We start from the raw sequence: 6,081 nt of genomic DNA on the forward strand, positions 1-6,081 counted from the left end.
CCCCCCCCCCCCCCCCCGCTTTTCTCCCTCTCTCTCTCTATCAAATAAATAAATAAAATCTTAAAAAAAAGGATTTGCAGTTTTCATGATGCAATTGGTGGGTTAACTCCTGTGGAAGGTCTGTTTGAATTACAGAAACCAGAGAAAGAAAATCTGATCTAATTGGTGATGTGACAAATTGGTGATACTGGACTTGATGTTTTAAAAAGTTTTTAGGATTCAAAACAAAACAACAACAACAAAGTTTTTAGGATCCAGTGATTTTAGAAGAGGCAAATTCTTCACATCCCTGAGAGTTGGCTTTTTCTTTAAGCATTGCCTCATATTTGTTGCTAAAGAATATAGTAATGATGGAGTAAATATTGTAACAGAGCAGCATATGAACTGAATGAAGTATTTTTAAATCTCACAATTTTTCCTAATTTTTTTGTCCTTGATCAACCTTCATAATATGTAGAAGTCTCTGCCTTTCTTGTCAACTCTTTCTGCTTTTTTCTTTACTGGCACCCCCAAAATACACCCTGTAAAATACAGTGGACCTCTTTGTAGGAAAGGAATTATCTAAGTTGTAAACTTGTTGGTGTTCTGAAGGGCCATCTCATTCTCAGCTACCCAGTTGGAAATTGAGAAACGGATCTCTCAGGTGTGCCAACACCAGGGCTCTGCTGGATGTGGGGGCCCAGACCCTGACAGTTAGGGCTCCTGTCCATTACCTTTTTTCTTCTCATTTTTAAGAGTTTTAACAATGTCTCCAAGTCCTTCCATGTCCTTGAATAGATCTATTAGCTTGTCCACACAGAGAGACCCCCGGAACTTCTTTTCCATTAGGTCAGCAATCTTGACCTTGTTATATTCTTCTTGCATTTTTGTAGTCAGTCTCAAATCACAGGCCAGTAGGGACTTAACCATGCTAAACTGGTAGTTGTCTATGGGCTGTAATCCTTTCAGCAGAATAATTCTCTTATACTCACTCCCCATCTCTTCAGGTGTGGCTGAGCCTGCAAGAGAAAAATATCATACAGTGTTATACCTTTCTCCAGATGATTTAAAGTCTGGTTGTGTCTATGTGAGTGAGTGGCCCATGTCATGGTGTTGTCCTTGAGTGTGTGTGACAAAGAGGAACTTAATTTCCAGGTGTGTCACTGTGAGTTGAGAACTGTTGTATTCAGGACTTTTAAGAAATTCTTTCCTTCTAATAATGATAGTTGACTTGGGTTGGGGGTGGGTATGATGGCAGGAGATCTGGAAAGAGGCCTTGCTGCTGCCTTATGTGGAGTGTGGGCTGTAGGGCGTCAGAGTCCCCACTCGCTCGCTCCCTCCTCCCATCCTGTGTTGGGGCTGCAGTCTCTCCCTGGATGTCTGCTTGCTGGCTCCGGACTCTGCCACCCACTCTGCCTGAAAGAGCCCATATGCAGAGTGGGCTGCAGCTTCTCACCCCTGGTGACTGTCTTCCCCGCTGGGTACCTGCCCAGCACACCTGACCCTTCCCTAGTCAGCCCTTCTTGCATCCTCTCTCCCTGGGGCTTGGACCATGTTCTCTGTGTCCTCTGTGTCCTGCTCCCCTTGCTCTCTTGTGCAGAATCACAGCCCTGATTGGCCAGCACTATTTAGTAGTCCTTTTGCTGGAGTTCTACTTTCTTGCTAAAGCAGGAACCCAGCATTTATTGTCTGGAATTATTTCAATAGTTGCTTGATTTTACCCTTCTAGGCTGAATTCCTCTTATCAGTTCTTTTTGGAGAGCCAGATATCCTTCTAGGGAGCCACGTTTCTATCCCACATGACATCCTCCAATAGTTCCTCATTTTGGTTTTGAAAAATGTCTTGCTCCTTAGCCTAGCTTGGAAAGCCTTGAATACTCTGCATCTTTTTTACATCTGTAACTTTTGCATTTTGTATGTCATATGCTCCAGAAATATACAACACACCTTGCTTTTCCATGTTTCATGACTTGGCTAATTCCCTCTCTGCTTCCTAAAGGGCGAGTCTCACTTTTCTTCCCCCAACTACCTCCTTATAGCCTTCAAGATTCCACTGAGGTTTTGTCTTCTGAAAGCCCCCAGAATCTGGGACTGGGTGTCACTCCTCTGGGCCTCTTTAGCACCTTATGTACTTCCTTGATGGCACTCAGTACATGGTAGGAATTCCAATTTTCTGTTCATTTAGGGTCCGTGTGTTTGTGTACTTTTTGTATAATTAGCATGTTCAAATTCCCAGGGCTGTGAATTATTCTTTCTTGAGAAAATGTGAACACTCCCAGATTGATAAGGTCCATAGGGTGAAGGATAAATCCTCAAGATATATTATAGGGGAATTGAAGATTATTAAAAACAAAGTAAAAACTCTGAAAGCTTCCAGAGATAAAGAGTAGATCACCTGTAAAGATTCAAGGATCAGATTGAAACTGATGTTCAACAGCAAAGCTGCCCACCACAGGAAATAGGGTGATTTTCATACAGTACTTGTCCAAATTCCATACTGATTTAAAAACCAAATAATTTTTAAAATAAAATTTTTGTGTTTTGTGTCTGTGACAACATAATTTATTTGCAAAATAAAACCAGATATAAGGTGACAGGAGGCTATATATAATCTTTATTCATTCCACTCAAATGTGAACATTCATATGTTTTATTGCTAAAATATTAGTGTGTTTGATTTTAAAGTAATGATCCAGATCCCACTACGGTGTCCAGTATTAGAGTATTTAAAGTAGGCATATTAAATAGCCTTTCTAAAATGCCCCAATTCTGAATTTCAAAACATATGTAGCCCCAGGGCTATCAGAAGAGGTACTGTCGGGCGCCTGGGTGGCTCAGTTGGTTGAGCAACTGCCTTCGGCTCAGGTCATGATCCTGGAGTCCCTGGATTGAGTCCCGCATTGGGCTCCCTGCTCGGCGGGGAGCCTGCTTCTCCCTCTGACCCTCCCCCCTCTCATGTGCTCTCTCTCTCTCATTCTCTCTGTCTCAAATAAATAAATAAAATCTTTAAAAAAAAAAAGAAGAGGTACTGTCTCCCTATCTTGAGGGCAAAATGATTTTAAGAGGTGAATTTTAATCTAGCCAAGATGATATTTAAATGTGAGGGCCTCAAAAACTATTCCCTGATATTCAAGGCCTTGGTAGTTTGTAAGACAAAGACCTATATGTAAACATCTATTGGAGGAAATATTCGATACTAAAAATAACATATAGAGCCAAGAAATACTGCAAGCTCAAAGGTAAGTAAGAGCAGGAACTGAGCTTGATGAGGTGTGCCTATGTCTTCCACATAAATACAGCTCTGACTGAAGACGAGAGACAGGAAGCACAACAACATGGTGGAGGGAGGGAGGACAGTGAACAGGGCAGGCAGTTCACTAAAGTATTTGTCTTCAAGGGTAAGATAAAGAAATAAGCAAGAACAGAAGTACAAGAAAGGAGAATATAGAAATGTCATAAATGTAATTGAGGATAGCAGAAACAAAACCATACATGTTAATCATCAACATATACTTAAATGGCCTAACCAGTTAAGTGACAAATTTAGTCAAATTGCATTTACGGAAAAAAAAAAAACTGCATTTATGAAATCTGCCAATAGAGTTGTTAAGAAAATATTACTTAAAGGTGGGAAAATGAAAGAAAAATATTTTATCATGCAAAGAGTAACTAAAAGAAAACCAGTTATCTGTACTAGTGTAGCTTGAAATAGACCTGAAGAAAAAAAAAAAAAAAAAAGAAATAGACCTGAAGGAAAAAAAAAAAAAAAAAGAAATAGACCTGAAGATAAAAGGTATCACCAGAATGCAACACAATGACAAAGGCTGACCTCCTAGGGAAACAAAACAGTTGTAACTATGTATTTACCTGCTAATAGTAAATATATATTATTGTTACTTTATATTCCTTTATAATGCTATACTATTACATATTATATTTTATAACATGATTTACATATTATATAAAAATTATATTTGTAGTATTATGTAGCATGTTTCTCTTCACACATCCAAACACATTTTATATACATGTGTACATATATACATAATTACATATATAATATATATTATATTATTGTATATATAAATTTGAGAGAACTACAGGACAAAAACCTCACAATTTTATGGTAGGAGATTTTAGCATATCTCTTAATTACTAAATAAACAAGGTAAAAAAATTCAGCAGAGATTTAGGAAATAGGACTAACATTAATAAACATAATTAACAAGGTTTATGTAACATACATAAAATTCTGAAATCAGCATTAAAAATCTCATACTCTAATCAAGCACATACAGAATATTATTATACAGACCATACAGAAAATTGCTCAACAATTCTGAAAGTCTATTTGTAACTGATTCTCCCTTCCCCTCCCCTATACTTTGCCACTAGAAAAAAAAATCAGTAATTTTCAGGAAGGCAGACAGTATGTTAAAAGGAACTGAAATAAAAGCTCTGGTGGTATAGTCTGAAGTATAATATAAAAATTAAACTGTCATGGGGCACCTGGATGGCTCAGTCGTTAAGCGTCTACCTTCGGCTCAGGTCATGATCCCAGGGTCCTGGGGTCAAGCCCCGCATCGGGCTCCCTGATCGGCAGGAAGCCTGCTTCTCCCTCTCCCACTCCCCCTGCTTGTGTTCCCACTTTTGCTGTCTCTCTCTGTCAAAAAATAAATAAAATCTTAAAAAAAAACTTAAACTGTCTTAAGAGAGGTAAAGAAGTCATGTTTTTGCATAACTGTCTGGGGAAGTGAAACTTTTTCTACTCTGTGCATGTATGTGTGTGTGAGTGTTTTCTAAAATCAGGATAAGACCATACAATGCAGCCTTAAACCCAGATGTATTTTTTACTTAATATTATGTTCTGATACTTTCCTCATGCCCCTAACTTGACTTCTGCCCAGAACTCTACCAAGGCCACCAAGAGTTTCCTGGACACCACCTAGGGAAGAAAACCAAATGCTTTTTCTAAATATAACCAATAAACCATGATCAGGCCTTCTCAAATCCACACTGGGCCCATGGAGAATGGCTTAGTGATAATAAAATAAATTTTAATGTCTTCTATAGTCAAAATGCATCTCCCTTCGTTCAGGTGTCGGGTGTGGTGGGATAAACATGTCTGTTCCTTGTCTAAGTATTAAAGGATTAGAATCAAGCTACTAATGTTTTCATGTCTCCGACTATAGTTGATACCAGCCCCCCTCCCCCCCACCCCCGCCCCATCCAATTCTTCATACCCGAAGCCCCCTGGTTGTTTTGTGCTTAGCCAACAGGGGCCCACAGCTGTCTACAGAAAGCCCACAGGGCCTCACCTTGCTGAAAATCTCCAGGAGTCTGGATCCTGAGGTCTTCTTCAGAAATGCAGGAATCACTGCTTATTTTGCTTGAGGAGGAAGATAAATCAACAAAGCTCCAGAGACTGAACTGCAGGATATGATAATCTCCTGAAGGGCAGAGGAAAAAGAAGTATTTTGAAAGATAACAAGCACAGATGGCACTGCTTAGAGTCACTGAAAACTTCACTGGTGCTGGTTTCCTCAAACTGCGCTGTCCCCCGGAGAGAGAAGTTGCAACACAATTTTGAGACACCTCCCTCCGATGCTCTTAACTTTCGATTTCATTAGTCAGAGAAAATAAACAGTTTCCTTCCTGTAAGTATTTAATCAAAATGAAAGATTATAGCAAAAGTATAATTGAGTTTTTGTTACAAATGTCAGTAGATGGAAGGAGTTCCAACATTAGAACTCCAGCAGACTTACATGTGGGTCATTAGAAACCTATATTCCTGTAAATGACACTCAAATGTAAGAAAAGTTAAGATGAGTCACCAGGCTGCTTATCCCTCATTTCCTGTTCTCAGAGTGGTAGGAGGAGATGTTTACTCTGCCCTGACCCCATGGTGATGTCCCCATGTGCGGTGGCAGAGACAGACAAAGGGGGGGTGCCTCCTGAGGTGAGAAGACCAATCAGATGCCCATCTGGCTGTGTCCCGAAAGAGCTTAGGTGAGGCTTAACTGTAGCAGTCTCAGTGTTGTGACTTACGATCAGAAACTATTCAGATGCCACCATAGACTGTATGCCTTTCACCATGGAATC

General features: G+C 39.7%; 1 long non-coding RNA gene across 1 annotated transcript; it reads right to left on the minus strand.

The window, feature by feature from the left end:
* Positions 1-230: 230 nt before the first annotated feature.
* Positions 231-5,858, minus strand: LOC145718230 (uncharacterized). Its single transcript, XR_014141667.1, has 2 exons — positions 5,298-5,858; positions 231-998 (listed from the first exon to the last, which is right to left on the minus strand). It is a non-coding gene; the product is annotated as an uncharacterized LOC145718230 (long non-coding RNA).
* Positions 5,859-6,081: the final 223 nt, after the last annotated feature.

The sequence above is a fragment of the Leptonychotes weddellii genome, unplaced genomic scaffold (genome assembly GCF_054177405.1).
Source record: "Leptonychotes weddellii isolate Sample4059 unplaced genomic scaffold, ASM5417740v2 HiC_scaffold_12391, whole genome shotgun sequence".
Classification (NCBI taxonomy): domain Eukaryota; kingdom Metazoa; phylum Chordata; class Mammalia; order Carnivora; family Phocidae; genus Leptonychotes; species Leptonychotes weddellii.